The 17,746-nt window shown below is 41.2% G+C and overlaps 1 protein-coding gene across 2 annotated transcripts in view; it reads left to right on the top strand.

The window, feature by feature from the left end:
* Positions 1 to 17,746, top strand: part of ARHGAP35 (Rho GTPase activating protein 35) — a 148,388-nt gene that overhangs the window by 29,936 nt on the left and 100,706 nt on the right. The window contains exon 1 of one of the 2 annotated variants that reach the window (XM_078145843.1): positions 10,208 to 10,315. The exons of the other annotated variant lie outside the window; for it this stretch is intronic. The gene's annotated coding sequence lies outside the window, so the exon portion shown is untranslated. Of the gene's footprint in view, positions 1 to 10,207; positions 10,316 to 17,746 lie in introns of those variants that run through there. 2 annotated transcript variants of the gene reach the window in all.

The following is a 17,746-nucleotide window of genomic DNA, read 5'->3' as shown; positions in this document are numbered from 1 at the left end:
AATGGGAGAGACAACAGCAAACAACTGTGTACAGACAAGATGTAGACAGAATAAATTGGAGGTAATGTCAGAGGAAAACACCAAGATTAAGGATGACAGGAAAAGACTTCTTGCAGAAGTTGGTACTTTAGCTGAGACTTGAAGGAAGTCAGGAAATCTAGGAGGTAGAGATGACGAGGGAGAAAATTTTAGGCATGGGGGACAGCCACAGAAGATGCCTGGAGGTGGGAGATGGAGGGTCTTGTTAAAGGAACAGCAGGGGAATAACATTTAAGAGGACTGGAGTAGGTAGGGTGGGGCCAGGTTATGATGGACTTTGGATGATGAACAGAGGATTTTATATTTCATAGTGGAGGTAACAGGGAGCCTCTGGGATTTCTTGAATAGAGGGATGAGGTGACATAGTCAGATGCACACTTTAAGAAGATCATTTTGATAGCTGAGTAGCGGAGGGACTGGAGTGGGGAGAGAGTGGAGACAGGAAGACCAGCCAGTAAGCTGTCGCAGTGGTTCAGGCATGAAGTTATGAGGGCCTTGCACCACAGTGCAGGTGGCAGTGTCTGATGAGAGAAGGGGATGTATACAAGAGATGTTATGAAGGTAGAAATGACGAGCCTTGGCAGCAGCTCGGATATGGGTGGGGAGGTAAGAGTCAGTGAGAAGTAGAGGATGACATCAAATTTGTGAGACTGGTTGACCGAGAGGATGTTGGTGCCCTTGAGAGTAGTAGGAAAGTTTGGAAGTGGGGGGAGGTTGAGGGGAAAGCTTTGAATATGTTGAGTTTAAGATCTCAATAGGACATCCAGTCTGAGAGGTCCAATAGACAGTTGGAGATGGAGGTCTGTAAGTTAAGAGAGAGGTTAGGGTAGGTAAGGAGATATGAGAATCATTTTCATAGAAATGATAATTGAATCCTTTGGAGCTGATGAGATCACTGAGTGTGGGGAAAAAAAGGGAGGGAGAAAAAAAAAAGAGCCCAGGGCAGAGCGCTGGGGGCACCCATTGTTAGTGAGCCTGATCTGGACGTAGATCCAACAAAGAGAATGGAGGCGTGGTGGGATAGGCGAGTGGAGAACAAAAATAGAGCAGTGTCGTCATAGAAACCATGGAGAACAAGGTGACTGAGTCCGAGGCTGTAGAGAGATCCAGAAGAATGGAGATTGAACAAAAAGGTGATTAAAGAGGTCTTTGGTGATTTTGGAGAGAGTGATAAAGCACTAAGGATACCCAGAGAGGCAAAAGACAGTCCCTGCCCTCAAAGAGCTCCCAGTCTGGTGCAAGCAAATATGCACAGACAAACTCTGTGCAGAATAGAGAGGAGATAATTAACCCAGGGAAGGCCCCGGAATGAAGAGAGGTCAGGGAAGGCCTCCTGCAGGAGGGATTTGGGTTGGGACTTAAAGCCAGAGAGGTCTGGAGTTCCATTGAGGAGGGAGAGCTCTTCAGGGATAAGAGCTCCCTCCACAGAACTGTCAGTGATGTGTCTGTTCTGGACAGAGAGGAGACTTGCTGCCTTCCCAGTCAGCCCGTTCTACTTTCTGCCACCTCTTTAATTGTTAGAATTGTTAGTAGATCTTACCTTATATCAAGCCTCAGTCTTTCTTTTTGCAACTTCCACCCGTTCTTCTTAATTGTTCTTTCTGGGGCCAAGCTGAACAAGTCTGACTTCCTAGTGCACATAAGACCCCTTCAGCTCTTAAAGATAGCTGTCATGTCTTCAGTAAGTGGTTACCCTTGTCCAGAGCATCTTCAGTTCCTTCAGTTGGTGCTTGTGGAATGATTTCAAGGCACTGCACGGTCTGGTTGTTCTCCAGCCTACCAGTGTGACCCTCAGAATTGGACACAGCACTTCAGATGTACTGTGACCAAGGCCAGGGAGAGCAGTACCCTGTCGACCTCTCTAGTCCTGTACACTGCCTTTCTCAGTGTGGCCTAAGTTTGCATTTACTTTGGCTGCTGTATAACATTGTAGTTGGATTTGCAGTCCATTCAGATCTCCAGATCTTTTTCGAATGAAGTATTGTTTAGACAAGCCTCCCATATCTTATACTTGTTCATTTTCTTTTTGGGGGTCTGTTTTAAGACTTAAATTTAACCTTACCGATTTTAATTGTACTAGATTTCATCCAAATTTTTATTGTGATCTTTTTGGACTATAGATTTAGAATTAGAAGATAACCTCTGAAGGTGCCAAGTCAAGCTTCTTCATTTTACTGGATCTTGACTCATCTGACTTTTTAGCTAGCCTTCCTGTGAGTCATATACAAATTTGATGAACCTGCCATCTGTGCCTTCATGTGAGACTTTTACAAAAACATTAATTAATTAGCACTGGGTCAAGGAGAGATCCTTGAGATACTCCACAAGAGACCTCCTTCAGTACTTCATTGATTCGTGTGCATGTGTTCTTCACTGATGCAAGCCATCATCATAATGGACATTTTCCTAGTGCTTATGGTTTGCATAACACTGGACTTATCTCATTTGATTCCTGCCACATGCCCCGTATGTAGGTGCAGCAGGTATAATCTCTATCATAGAGAAGAGGTAACTGACATGCACAGGCTAAATGTCGGCCCATGCACTCACCACTAATGAATATCACAGACAGTATCCAAATTCAGACCTTGACTCTTGACCCCCCAGTGAATGTCATCTCATTTGATTCAGCTCAGTGCTCTAGTCTGTCAAGTTCCTTTGGGGTTCTGACTGTCATCCAGTGTGTTCTCTGCCCCTGGCCGCTTCGTGTCGTGTGCAATTTGATGACCATATCAGGATCACTCATAGCAATGTGAAACAGAACAGAGCCGAGCACAGAACTAAGGGGGTACTCTACTGGAGAGCCCCTGTCATACCGACATTGAACCATTCACACCTCTCTTTCAGTTTGGCCATTCATACATTCAGTTCTGATCCACCTCATGTTGTCATCCAACCACGTCTGTCTATGTTCTCTACAAGAATAGCATGAGATCCTTTACTAAAAGCTATGTTATAATCTTAATACATTGCAGAGAATTCCCCTCATCTACTAGTTTAGTAATCCTGCCAAAAAAGGGTTAGTCTGGCACAGCTTGATGAAGCCTGGCTGGCTCTTTGTAATCACAGCTTTTCTTTCAAGATGCTCACCAACCACCTCTTTAAAGGTCCATTCTAGAATTTTCCCAGGAATCAGAATCAAGTTCCCTGGCTTCTGGTTTGCTGACTTTGTTCTACTTCTTAAAAAAAAAAAACAAACTAGGGACATTTGCCCTGCTCCAGTTTTGTGGTACCTTTCCAGTTTTCTTTTGCTCTATCAGATATCACTGCCAGTGACAGTGTGACAGTGTGGCGGCTTTCAGCAGCGTATCTGGCAGTTCTTCAGGGACCTCCGGATGTGGATGTCATTCACCTGGGCCAGGTGGCTTGAAGTCATCAGGGGCAGCTAGGTGCTCTCTTCCTAGTGCCTTCATTATTTTGGACGTCAGCTTCTTGTTAGTCATATGTCGCGTTCAGTGTAAAGGTCACCTTTGCAGAGCAAATGATATCAGAAAGAGTTGAGCCACCCCACCTTCTCTCTCTTGTCAGTCACCATTATCTCATTCATCCTTTTCATCTCCCTTTTCCTCCCAATATAGATTCTCTTAAAGCCCCTTTTGGTCATCCTTACCTTTCCTCACCAACCCCAGACCATTCTGAGCTTTAGTATTCTTGACATTATTTTTATAGGATAGTACCACACCCTTACAATAACCTTGTTTTCTAGCCTTGTTTCCTTCTTCTGTATACTACTTTTAAAAACTTAGATTGATTGGTGAGTTTGCCTTATATCCACATGGGTTTCTTTTCTATTTTTTTCTGGTGAGGCAGTCAGGGTTAAGTGACTTGCCCAGGGTCACACAGTTAGTAAGTGTTATGTGTCCTAGGCTGGATTTGAACTCAGGTCCCCCTGACTCCAGAGTCAGTGCTCTATCCATTACTCCATCTAGCTGCCTCCTCAGGGCTTCATTCTTGAGCATGTCCTATACTACCCTCCCACTTGACTTCCCCTGAAGTCATGGAAATCAATGACTCCTACCTAAATTTCCTCTGGATCCTTTGAACTCTGCTTTCCCCAAATTTAGGATACATACTAGATGGAGTCCAGATTTTCTCTCCTCTATCACAAACCATAGGATGGAATAGTCACTTCCCCCAGATTCACATTTCCATCCTAGCAAACAGTTCTGTCCTGTTAATGAAAATTGGATCCAGAATAGAATTTCTCTTTGTTGGTTTTTCCACCTTTAGAAGGATGAAATTATCACTAAGACAAGTCAAGCTGCTGTGTTTTGGCAAAGTGAGAGCTTTCTAGCACATGTATGAATAATTGGAAGTCCCCCTCTGCTGCTGTATGTGCCAGGCTTGTGATCTCTGTTTCCTCTTTCTGTCCAGGTGCTCTTTGGTATACTGCAACTATAAAATTGCTTCTTTTTCTTCTTCTATTGACCTTCACCCAGATAATCTCCCCCTATGGCTCCTGGATTCCTGGTTTTTCATGCTGCCATGCCTTAGTGGTACGTGTGACATAAAATTTCTGCCCTTTCATTAGGACCTATATGTCCTCTTTTTGTTGCCTGAACTTTGGGCATTTGTGTGTAATCCCCTGAGTCTGTGAGGTTTTCTGCTGACACCTTTCTTGAATCCTGTCTTTGGTGAATTTCTGGGTGTTTTCAGCTGCTTTCCTGTTCCCTCTTAGTAACTGTTCTCTATAATATCTAACTTGAGGGATACACCCCAACAGTCTGCTCTCTTTTCATCCTGCTTTTCAGTATGTTGAGGCCCTTGTGATTCCCTGTTGTCAGTCCTCCACCTTACCTCCTTTATTTTGCATTTCTTTTGTATATATTGTATCCTCCCTCATTGGAACAATAATGAATTCTGGTTGAGCCGAGAAATGACTAAAGTTGACAATCTTTGTTGTGTTTGTTTTTATAATAAAACTGCAAAAACTGTATAAATTTTCATTCTTAAACTTATAAAAACGGGGGGGGAGAATAGAATGGAAGTTCTTTGAGAGCAGGGATAACTTCACTTCTGCATTGGGATCTCAAGTACCTTTTCTATGTAGTATGTGTTTAATGAATACTTGTTGATTCATTGTAGACTCGGTAGGTGGTTGCTGAGTTGCTATGTCCAACCTTTCTGAAGTCAGCTTTGGGCAGCAGACATACAATCTGTTGTTGGGCTTAGACCAAAAAACCTTTCTAACTTTATAGGACCTGTCACAGCTTGGATTCTTGTGGCATAACCCTTAAGAACCCAGTGACACCTCTTTTCCATAGCAAAGTATCAAAGAAGAGCTTAAGTGGAGGAGGAAAACATATCCAAGGTCTGGGAGCCCCTAGCATAGGCGTGAACCCCAGAAGAATCAGGAGCTCAGACACTAGATAGACAAATAACCAAGTCCACAGGTGGTTAGCACAGTGTCTGGTGCCTGCCAGGAGCTTAACAGATATCTGTGGCTTATTGTTTATCTAGTGTCTCTTCTGGATGTGCCTCATCCCCTGCCATTTTGGCATGTAACTCCTGCACTGGCACCACATGTAAGCTTTTTGCCCCTGGGGACCACGACTTGCAGCTCCCTTTTGTATTGAGAAGAAACATTTGCTCCAATACTATCTCTCATCATAAGACCGTTTAGGATAGAGGTGCTAACTGAGTAGTGATGTCCCAGGCCTATGGCTAATAAATGCATCTCGTCTGCTTCCCTAATTCCAGTGATTCCCTCATTTCAGTTGCCATTTCTTGGGGATTATCTCTCCCACCCTTCCGAATTTTGTCATTTCCCAGCACTTCTAGTCCTTCCCTCTTTTGACATCTCTCAGCAGCTTTTCCTTTGTGTTTCCTTCTGTGTGTGTCTATCATTTGTGGTTGTGATCGACTCAGCTCCCGGTTCCGCTTCCTCACAGTAGTTCTTTACAATTCAGTGTCTGTCTGCATCCTTGAAAACACCAAGAGACACATTGGTTTCCTTCCAGATGTTCTGGTCTTGTTCATCTCTCCTCAGCTCCTGTAATTATAATAACCTTCAGTTTTACTCTACCTCAGTTAATCACAGAGATGGTCTGCTCCAGCATTGTTAGCTACCTTGGTGATTTTGCTTTCTGAAATCTTTCTCTGATAGGGTTGTCTCTTGTCCATCCATTTCCCTCCTGCTTCATTCCTCCTAAACCTGCTTTTCGTACTTAACCACAACCTCCAGCTCTTCTATTCCTATTGTTATTATTCCAGTTTAACACTCTGTCCTCACTTTCCTTCCCACATTCTTGACCTGTTGTTCAATCTGTGTTATCTTCCTCCTTTGATTCTCCTGCCCCTTTGCAATTCCTCAGTCCTGGATTACCTACCTCCACCTTCCTCCTTCTTCATTTCTATATCCTCAGCTGCTGAACCCTGCTAGAGGAAGTGACAGTACCTTGCCAATCTGCTCCACTACAAATTGGTGATATCTGATGGCAGCTGGGCCCTCACTGCTGCATGGGAAAACCTTTGTTCTTCCTTCTTGACTCCCCCAAAGAAATGAAGTATCTTCTTGCCATCGACCTTGCTGCTTTGTTAAAACTTCCCTCCTCCAGCTAAGTGTGTCACCATTGATCAGGTTCATACCCTTGGAGTCATCTCTCTCCCTCACTGACCCATTCAAGGCTTGCCAGTTCTGCACCCACAGTATCTCTTATCTGTCACATCTGTTCTCCCCTCCCCTCTCTCTATTCACACTGCTAGTCCTTCGTCATCTCTCTTGGGAACACTGCAGTTACTTCTAGTTTGTCTTGTCCTCTACAATCCTTTCTTTACACAGCTGCCAAATTCATCCTGCGGTACAGGTCTAACTAAAAATGTCCTTGCAAAAAAGTTGTTCCTTCCGGGCTTGTTATACATATTGTAGAGTACTGGGGAAAAATTAGAGAAATAAATTAGTGGAACAGAATGGATACACCAGGGGTCTAAGCAAATATGCAAAAGATTAGTTTTTGATAAACCTTTAAGAAATCTAAGTTGGGAAAATAATTACTTATCAAATTTGGGGAAATTGTCAATTTTTTGATAAGGGCATTTGGGCCACATTTTACCGTATATCTCCAGGAATTCCACCTGGAAGAGAGAATCAAACATAAAAAATAAACTAGAAAAGATGGAAGAAAGTGGAATGGAATACTTATCTCAGTTGTGGAGTAGAGATGAATTTATTCAGTTAAACAAATGGAAGGAATTACTAGGGACAAGATGTATTGTACAATATGTAAGTAACATGTACAGAAACAAAAATTAGAGGAAAAAGAAAAGATTGGGAAAATATAGTAACTATGACTGATAAAAAATAACATCCGAAGTAAATAAGGAAATTTATGATCTTATGAACTTAGGAACAGTTAAAAAGCCACAATAAATACTTATTGAAAGGCTATGAACATACAATATTCCAAGTAAACACAGGGTGGCAATCTTTTTAAAAAAATATTTTTATTTATTTTGTTAAATATTTCCCAAGTATGTTCAAAAAATATTTTAACATTAATTTTTTAAAATTTTGAGTTCCAGATTCTCTCCTCTGCTGCTCCTCCTCCCTTCTTGATAAGGCAAGCAATTTGTTATCAATTATGTGTGTAAAGTCATGCGAAACATATTTCCATATTAGCCATGTTGCAAAAGGAAATAGACAAAAAACCCCAAGAAAAATAAAGTATAAAAAGTCTGCTTCAGTCTGCTTTCAGAGTTCACTTGTTCTCCCTGGAGGTAGATAGCATTTTTCATTGTGGGTCCTTTGGAATTGAATTGTCTTGGATCATTGTCTTGATCAGAGTACTTAAGTCATTCATACATGGTCATTTCTACAATATTGCTGTTACTTTGTATAGTGTTCTTTTGGTTCTGCTCGCTTTACTTCGCATTAGTTCATGTAAGTCTTCCCAGGTTTTTCGTTTTATACTTCTCTTGAATCTTGTATTTGAAAGTCCTATTTTCTGTTCAGCTGTTGTCATTTCATCAGGAATGCTCAAAAGTCTTCTTTCATTAAATATCCATTTCTTTTCTCTTGCAGGATTATACTCACTTTTACCATGTAGGTTATTCTTGCTTATAATCCCCCCTCTTTTGCCTTCTGGAATATCATCTTAAAAGTCCCTTGTGATAGCTACTAAATCTTGTGTGATTCTGACTGTGGCTTCATAGTATTTGAATTGTTTCTGGCTATTTGAAGTATTTTCTCTTTGACCTGGGAGCTCTGCAATTTGACTATAATATTCCTGGGAGTTTTCATTTTGGGATCTCTTTCAGGTGGTGATCAGTGAATTCTTTCAGTTTCTATTTTACTATCTGATTTTAGGATACTGGAACAGTTTTCCTCGTTAATTTCTTGAAATGTGATGTCTAGGCTCTTCCTTTGATCATGGTTCAGGTAGTTAGGCAGTTCTTAAATTCTCTCCAATCAGTTTTTCAGGTCATTTGTTTTTCTGTTGAAATGTTTCACATTTCCTTCTATTTTTTCATTCTTTTGACTGTTTTATTTCTTGATGTCTCATGGAGTTATTAGCTTCTGTTTGCCCAATTCTAATTTTTAAGGAATTACTTTCTTCAGTGAGCTTTTGTACCTCTTTTTCCATTTGACCAATTCTTTTTTTTGTTGTTGTTGCATTTTGCATTTCAAGCTGTTTTCCTCCCTCCCTCCCAACCCCACACTAGAGAAGGCCAACATCTGACTAATTCTGTTTTTTGTTTTTTCATAATTTTCTTCTTTTGCTCTCTTTTTTTTTTTTACCGGATTTTTACTCTATCATTCTTACTTGATGTTGAAAGTAGTATTTTAGCTTTTCTAGGTATTCTTGTTGGGCTTGTATCCAGTTCATATTTTTCAGTAGCTGTTTTGATTTCATTGTCTTCTTTGAGTTTGTGTCTTGCTCTTCCTTGTCGCCATAGTAGCTTTTTATAGGCAGTCTCTTTTGTTGTTTGCTCATTTTTCCACCCTGTTTCTTGATTTTGAACTTGTGTTCCTGGCATGCGGGAAAGGAGCACAGTCTCAAATTTCAGGCTCTTTCACATTGCTATTTTCAGAACTAGTTTTGGGGTTTGGAAGTTTTTGGTGCTTCCAAAGTGGTGTGATCTGGGGAGAGGTGTGGTGACTGTACTCTGTTCTTTACTCGGGAAGGTCCCCTGATCCTTTGGGATCACAACTGATAGTGCTTCTCAGGAGCCCTGCTCCCTTGGGACCAGAAGCGATATTGCTCTTCAAGGCTCCTGCTTCCTCTTGACCAAAAATGTTCCTTTCCACCCTGAAACTATGATCCAGAAGTGGGTATAGGCAATGGAATTGTGTCCAGTGCTACCACAGGGGGCCCCTGTAGACTCCTTCTGACTTACTGTCTTACTGTCTCTGGCGTTAGAGCTCTCAAAGGTGCTGCTGCTTCTGTCCACACCACCTAGGCCCACCACTGGTGTTTCATCCCCAGTGAGGTATGAGCCAGACCCCCACCTGACCCCCCAGTCACAGATCTCACTTTCTGATGTCCTAAGTTGTCCTGAGCTGGAAGAATGTCTCACTCTGACCTTATGTTGGCTTTGCATTCCAGAATTTGGTTTGAAGTGTTGTTTTCAGTTTGTGTGGAGGGGAATGTTGAGAGAACTTGGCTGAGTGCTTTCTCTGCTCTGCCATCTTAGCTCCAACCCCCAGAACTAGATGGTAGTCACTTGAAAAAAAATACTCAGCCTCCCCAGTACATTAAAGAGATACAAAGGACAGCCATGCTTAGAGGGCATGGCGTGGATGGAGAGCTGACAGAGCTGACTAAGGAGGAGCAGTCAGAAAGGTAGGAGTGAAAGAGCAGGAGCAGGAGACCCTAGAGAGAAGAGCTCCCACCGCGGCACCAGCATCCAGTAATGGTGAGGCATCAGGAGGGAAACGTCAGTAAAGATGATTTCATTTAAAAAGAGATGAATGGACAAAGAATCCTAATGAAGATGAGATGGAGGAACTGTAAACGTGTTGATACTTTGTGTATTAACATTGACATAAATATAAATATTAATGAAAAAGGCTTCCCTGTTTTCCTGTCGCTTATGAGATAAAATAATAACTCCATAGTTTGGCATTCAAGGCTTTCCACAGTCTGATTCCTGTCTTTCCTGGCTTTCTTTAGGACTCACCTTAAATCCCGCCTTCTGCTGTATGGTTCTCCAGGTCCTACCCTTCCTCTCCTGCTGCTGGCCTTCCCTTTGAAAATGCTGGTGGTGTTGTGAGTCATTTCAGTTGCATCCAGCTCTTCGTGACCCCGTTTGAGGTTTTCTTGGCAAAGATACTGAGGTGGTTTGCCATTTCCTTCTCTAGCTCATTTACAGATGAGTAAACTGAGGCAAACAGTTAAGTGACTTGCCCAGGGGCATACAGCTAGTGTCTGAGGTCAGATTTGAACTCGGGAAGATGTGTTTCCCTGACCCCAGGCCTGGAGCTCTGTGCACTATGGAGTCCCCTAGCTCCCCTCCCTTTGAAATTCCCTTCCATCTACTCTCTGTGAACATCGTTTGCATGTTGTCTCCCCCATTAGAATGTGAGCTCCTTTGAGGGCGGCGACCACGTTTGCCTTTCTTTGTATCCCCAGAAATGAGCACAGGGGCCTTTCACATAGGATGAGCTTAATAAATGCTTGGTGACGGAATGGTTTCTATCATTGAGCTACTTTTCTCTTCTTAAACTAGTACAACGTGGTTTCACTAATTCCTGCTGTATAATCCAGTTTGAGATTTAGAAGTGCTGTTCCCTTTTCAGCCATACTTTTTCTTCTTTACTGTCCTCAGTGTCAGAGATCTTTTGTTCCTTCAGTTGAATTTCGTTATTATTTTGTTTAGTTCTGTAGAGGTGTCTGGACTTCAGACCTCTGGCTCAAGCATCCTGCAGAACTTCTGAGTTCAGGCTGAACCAGATCAAAACATATAACAAAATGAAGAAAAATCAGATAGGTCATAGACAGTAATAGCTTGTGGTTTTTAAGTCCCTGTGAGGCCAGCAGGAATCTGTTTCTGTTTGAGTTTGGCACCACTGATGGAAGTCAGCCCTTTGGTATTGTGATTATTCTAGCACAAAGTGTGTAAGTTAAAAACACCCTGCCTACCAAACTTCTTAAATTAGGCACATAGAGTCGAAACGCCTAAACCAGGAATGGCTAAAGTAAAGAAAGAGAACCATAGAACAACAGTGGGGATAGGGACTGGACCTGGGATTTCATCAAGGGAACTCTTGATGAGGGAACTCCCATCACCGGGAGGTACCTTTTCTGCAATGATAAAAAATGATTGTCTCTGTGTAGATGGTTCCCACATCTACAGCTCCTAATGATTGTCCTGAGCATAGTCATGCGTCACAATCGCCTTTTAGACCTCTCCTATTCCATATCACACAGGCATTTCAAATTCGACATGTCCAAACTAAACTCACTATCATTCCTCTCAAACCCTCTCTCCTTCTGAGCTTCCGTCAGGGTGCCACCATCCATCCAGGCTGGCAGTACCACTCACTATAGCTCACTGAGTCCTCTCATTGCCCCACGTATCTAGTCTGTTGTGCAGTATTGTCATTTCTGTCTTCCCAAAGTCTCTTGTATACATTGACTTCTCTCTGCTCACAGGGCCCCCCCCCATCATCTCTTCTCACCTGGACTGTTGCTTTAGCCTGCTGGCATTTAAAATTCTTCCTTTATTCCCTTCCTTGCACTCTGTGATGTAGCCGCAGGGGCACATTGGCTCCTGTGCCCCGATGCCTGGAGTGTTCTACCTCCTGACCTCTGTCTCAGTTTCGCTGGTTTACTTAAGACTTAGGTCAGATTCTACTTTTGCAAGATGAATCCCCCTGCCCCTCAGCTGCTAATACCTCTTCTGCTCTGAAGTAGCCTTACACCTACTCAGTGTAGAGCTTCCATATACCTAAGAATGTGAGGCCCTGGAGGAGAGGGATCGGAATTTTTTTTTTTAAACCTTTCTTTATATCCCTATGGCTTAGCACAATGCCTGGTACTTCTTAGTAAACTCTTTAGAAAAGTGTGTTGGTGACTGAGAGTTGCTTAAAACTCTGAGTGGTTAAATTTGCAGGAATTGAGGAAGTGCTAAGTTCTAGTCTGGCCTCAGACCCTGGGCAAGGTACTTAACCTGTCTGCTTCAGTTTCCTCATCTGTAAAATGGAGATAATAATAGCGCCTGCATTCTAAGGTTGTTGTGAGGATGAATGAAATAATATTTGAAAAGCACTGCAGATCTTAAAACATGATAGAATGTGCACTGTTATTAAATAACTTGCCTAGGACCACACAGCTATAATGGACTGGATCTGAGGCTGGATTTGAATTCACCTAGGTCTTTTTACTTAACTTTTTTTTGTTTGTTTTACTTCTTGTCAGTTTATTGAAGGGTAATCCTTGTTAAATTGCTAATTCACTAGGAACTTTTACCATTGACATTTCCTTTAATTTTTTTTTTTGGTTAGATTTTAAGTTTCAAAATGTCTCTCTCCCTCCCTCCCCACCCCGCACTAGAGAAGGCGACCATTTTACACACACACACACACACACACACACACACACACACACACACACACACACACACGCACGCGCACACACACGTAAAACCATACTATGCATACTTTTGTTTATCAGTCTTTCTCTGGAAGTGGATAGGATAGCATCTTCCTTCATAGGTCCTTTGTAGCTACAAGTTGATTTAAGTATTTATGATACTCAGAATAACTTAGTTATTCGCAGTTATTCTTTGAACAATATTGCTGTTACTGTATACAACGTTATCTTAGTTCTGCCCATTCACTTCATTATTTCATGAAAGTGTTTCCATGTTTTTCTAAAACCAACATGCTCATTATTTCTGATCATGTTGCCTCATATAGAGGCATATCATTAGAAAATATTGATTCACAATCTTAAAGTATATTACAGCTCCAGAATTACAGCAGTTAACTTTAAAAAGTTACCCAGGACAATCAAGTTGTATTTATTCCAGCCCTATAAGGATTGTTCAACATTAAGAAAACAACTCATTTTAAAAAGCAGAAACCTTCAAAACCGTATGATTTCACTGTCAGTAGGTGGATAAAAAGCCTTTGACAAAGTATTGTACGTACTCATGATAAAACCCTACAAAGTATTTACATAGAAGGAATTTTTTTTTTAGCGTTAAGATCTACGTAAAACCAACACCTTCCATTATATATAGTGGGGAAACTCTTCCAATAAACAGAAGAACAAAATAAGGACGCCCATTTTCCCCACTGTTATTTGATATAATAGTTTAAGAAATGCTAGTAATAGCAGTAAAAAGAATTAAAATTAATAATGATAGGCAAAGAGGAGACAAAACCATTTCTGTTTGATGGAAATGGTGGTTTTCTTTGGGAAATCCTTGGGATTCAGTAAAGGAACTGATTGGCACAATGACTAGCCTCAGTAAAGTTGAAGGGTATACAACAAAATTGCAGAAATTCACAGCGTTTCTGTATTGATGGGCTCTGCAGCTCTAATGGCCTTTGAATTCAGGAGATCCTTTAAAAGGGCACTTTGCTTTTTTCCATCAATTAGCAGTTTTAGTGTTTTCTTGTTCCTATGCCCTTCCTCCTTGGCAGACCTGTAATCATCAGGGAGCCACAGGATCTCTGGTTTCAGTACGGGAAGGAAATTACAGCCTTGATTATAGACCAGGACAAGTTCACCCTCCTGCTCTTTTAAGTTGGAAAGGCTAGTGCCTAACCAGGCTCGGAGGAAGAGTGGCCGCCACCATTCCTGTGTCAGTATTTCCTTTGTAAACACTTGTTTTAAGGTGCCTTTTATGCTCCAGGTTGTGAAATTAGCCAGTGGGTGTGGCTGTGGGGGAGAGGAATGTTGTGGCCACAGTGGGTGAATCACTTTCTCTGCAGTACCAGGACCTTGTAAAGAATGGACAGATCTAGCTACCATATATCCTGTGCTCTGTGGTGGTATTTGGAGGCACTGGAGACCAAATAGAACAGAGCATGGTAGATCCAGACCTCAGAGGCTGTCTAGGGCAGGACTGCCTTGAGGCCTGTTGTGCATGAGTGACTTGCCCAAGATTATGAACACTGGTGTGGACATTTGAATCCAGGCCCTTCATGTCCCGAGCCAGTGCTCTGTATGTGCCTCCATTGGGCAGCCTAACACAGCTGCCTTGATTGCCAGCTGTGGATTTTGAACATGTTACTCCACCTTTCTGGGCCTCAGTTTTGTCCTCTGCAAATTGAAGATAATACCACTTTAGTCTGGATAGAAGTTGTACTTTTACATCTGGGTAGTGTAAAAGCATGAATATAACCTATAATTTTTTTTGGTACACTTATATTTTTTTTCTTTTCAAGGAGATCTCAGCTTAGGGTTGTAGCTTATATTTGGAGGCAGTTTATATTTGAAAAACTGCTAACTCACAAGAGTATCAGTGGATACCAAAGGCTTTGTAACCCTGAAGTAGCATTACTGTTAAGAAAGAGAGGCTCCAGGATCGCACTGTAGAAGAAACTTGACATTGTCCAGCCTAGATTTTTGAGGTTTGTAGCATCAACTGAGTTTCTTATCAATTTTATTTAACCAAAGCATTTATAAAAAAATAAGTTTTATCAGTGTCTTTTGCTTGTACTTCACAAACGTTTCTGGATATGCTGTCTTTCACTTTGAACCTTTCCTTTTAACAAAGGAAAACAGGAAAGTAAGAGCAGCTAGCAAATTGACCTTATGTGATCACATGGACAGTTTCTAAGGCTGCTGGGGAGCGCAGTGAATACTCAGTCTGTCAGTCAAGCAATCAACACCTATTAAGTGCCTCCTCAGTGTCAGGCCCTGTGTGGAGACAAAGCACAGCCCCAGCCCACAGGGAGTTCACAATCTAAGTGGGGGAGAGAGTATGTAAACAAATATATACAGACAAGCTATATACAGAATAAATAATTGGAGATAGTTAACAGAGGGAAAGAACTAGAATTAAAAGGGCTTGGGAAAAGCTGGGCCTTTCAGGTCAGGAAGACAGAGTTCAGATTCAGCCTCAGGACTTAGTAGGTGTGTAGTCTTGGAAAAGTCACTTAACCTCCCTCAGCCTAGTTTCATCATCTATAACATGGAGATAATAGAACCTACCTTGCAGAGCTCATGTAAGAATAAAATGAGATAATATTTGTAAAGCATTTTGGAAACCTCAAAGTGTTCTAGAAATGCTAGCTGTTGCTGTTAGAGGAGCATAGTCCATCCCCATTGTCATCCTCCCTTCTTTCCCACCTCCGCCACTTCTCTCCTGAGAAAGGTGGGGATCTGTTTTCTAGTAAGACCATTAACTATATTTAATCAGTTTGGCTTACTTTCAATTCCTTTTCACGTATGTTAGTGCAGTAGTGTATATTTTGCTCCTGGTTCTGATTAATTACTTGGTATTCAGTTCGTGTAAGTCTCTTATTACTTTCTGTATAGTAGTATTCTCTTTCATTACAGTTTCTTCAGCCCAATCACGAGCACCTACTTTGTTTACCTTCTTTGCTTCCGCAAAAAAAAGCTAATGTGAATATTTTGGCATATATGGAGCCTTTCTTTCCCTCTTTGATCACCTTAGGGTATGTGCCCGTAGTGAGATTGTTGGGCCAGAGCATCTGAACAATTCAGTCAATTTTCTTACATAAGTCCAAATTGTTTTCCAGAATGCCTGGATCAATTCACAGTTCTACCACTAGGGTATTAGTGTGTCTGTCTTCCTAAATCCTTTTAATACTGACTTTACTTTTTTGACATATGTGTAATTTTGCTGCATATAAGGTAAAACCTTAGAATTATTTTAATGTGCACTTATTAGTAATTTGGAGCAACAGTAATTCTTTTGAAAACCGTTCATGTCCCTTGACCACTTACCTCCTGGGAAAATGGTTCTGGTGTCTTTCAATTTCCTATGTATCTTAGCTGTTTTGGTCTTAGAGATACTTGATGCTAAGATTTCCCCCTCTGCTAAACAGTTTCTCAAAACTTTTAAATTTTGTATTATAAAAATTGTTTTACTTGGTCATTTATCATCTCCTTTATGCCTTGTTTGGGTAATACATTTAACCTTAGTTAACCATAGTTGAGAATAGTACCCTTCCATTATTTTCTATTCTTTAAAATTACATGGTTTTTTTCTGTTTTCTGGCCATGCCCTGTTGCTTACAAGCTTCTGGTACCTTGTGAAAGGCACTCTTCTGTTGTCCTTTAATTTTAGACAAGGATATGCCCTTTTCTGATTAGATCATATATCCATTATAAGCATATTATGGTATATGGAGTAATATTCTGATTCCAAGCTAGTTTTTGCTAAATTTCTTTCCAGTTTTCCCAATTTCCGAGTAAGGAAGCCTTCTGCCTGGTAGTTGCAATCTTACGTTTCTCAAACACTGGGCTGCTGCATTTTATTGCTTCTGAGTATTGTTTAGCGTTGTTCCACTGCTTTAATTTTTTTGTTTTTTAATCAGTACTAAATATATTTGATAATTATGGCATTACAATGTAGTTTGAGGTCTGCTAATACTCTTCATTCTCTCATTTCTACTTCTTTCATCATTTTACTTGAGGTATTGACTTTTTCTTCCTCCAAATGAATTATTTGGACTAATCCTATAAAATGTCTCCTTAGTATAGCACTAGATTTATATATTAAGTAGTCTTGTCTATTTTCAAAGTATTTGATACCTCGTGATGATGTCTTGGAAAGAGAATGGAGACATATATATGCCAGATACTATACTAGGGACTGAGGAGTCACAAATGAAAAATAGAGTTGACGTTCTGCTTAGGGATACAACATCTAATCAGTTATAGAAAATTAACTATTAATATTAATAAATTATATAAAAGGTATATAAAGGAGTGGAGTCAAGATGGCAGAGTAGCAGGAAGAAGTACAGTGGGCCATCCCCACCTCTTCCAGTCAGATCTAGAAAATGCACCAGACCAAATCCTGATCAGGAAAAGAAAACAAAATCACAAGAATTTTTCCTCTGAGCCTTTGAGCTGGCTTTCCCCACATGCCTGGAGCACTCCCTCCTGACCTCTGCCTCTCAGTTTCCCTGGCTTGCTTTCAGACTCAGCTCAATCCCACTTTTGCAAGATGAAGCCCTCCCTCCTCCAGCTATTAAGTGCTGCTACTTTGAGAAGGCCTTCTAGTTACTCAGTATATATTTTACACATGCCTAATAATTGACCTATTGTCTCCCTCATAGAATAGAACCCCTTGAGGATAGGAACTGGTTCTCTCTCCCTCTCTCTCTTTTAAACATTTTTCTATGTACCTGTGGTTTAGCACAGTGTCTGATGATAGTAAATTTAAATACTGGTTGACTGACTGTATGGTGCCCTGCAGGAGAAATTATTGCTAGCTTCTCCGTCACTTATCACAAGTGAAGGAAGCTAATCCTCCTGCAAGATCCAGTAGCCCCTTATTGCTACCTTTGCCCCTTGATTGGAAGGTGGAGCCATAAACTCCAGACCTCTGTTTCAGGAGGGGTCTCCTATTTCCCACGTGGTTATACTACTGTGAGACTCCACCTTCCTCTTTTTCAGCTTCCCTTCTGTGTGTTGTCTTCCCTTATTAGATTGTAAGGTCCTTGATGGCAGGGGACTCTTTTTCTCATTTGTATCTCCAGCACTTAGCCAAGTGCCTGGTACACAGCAGGCATTTAATCAGTGTTTATTTACTGTTTACTATTACTACTACCTTCTAG

Source organism: Phascolarctos cinereus, unplaced genomic scaffold, assembly GCF_003287225.1.
Source record: "Phascolarctos cinereus isolate Bilbo 61053 unplaced genomic scaffold, phaCin_HiC Scaffold_726;HRSCAF=1367, whole genome shotgun sequence".
Lineage (NCBI taxonomy): Eukaryota > Metazoa > Chordata > Mammalia > Diprotodontia > Phascolarctidae > Phascolarctos > Phascolarctos cinereus.
The sequence above is the reverse complement of the archived record's forward strand: the minus strand, read 5'-3'. Positions and strand labels throughout refer to the sequence as shown.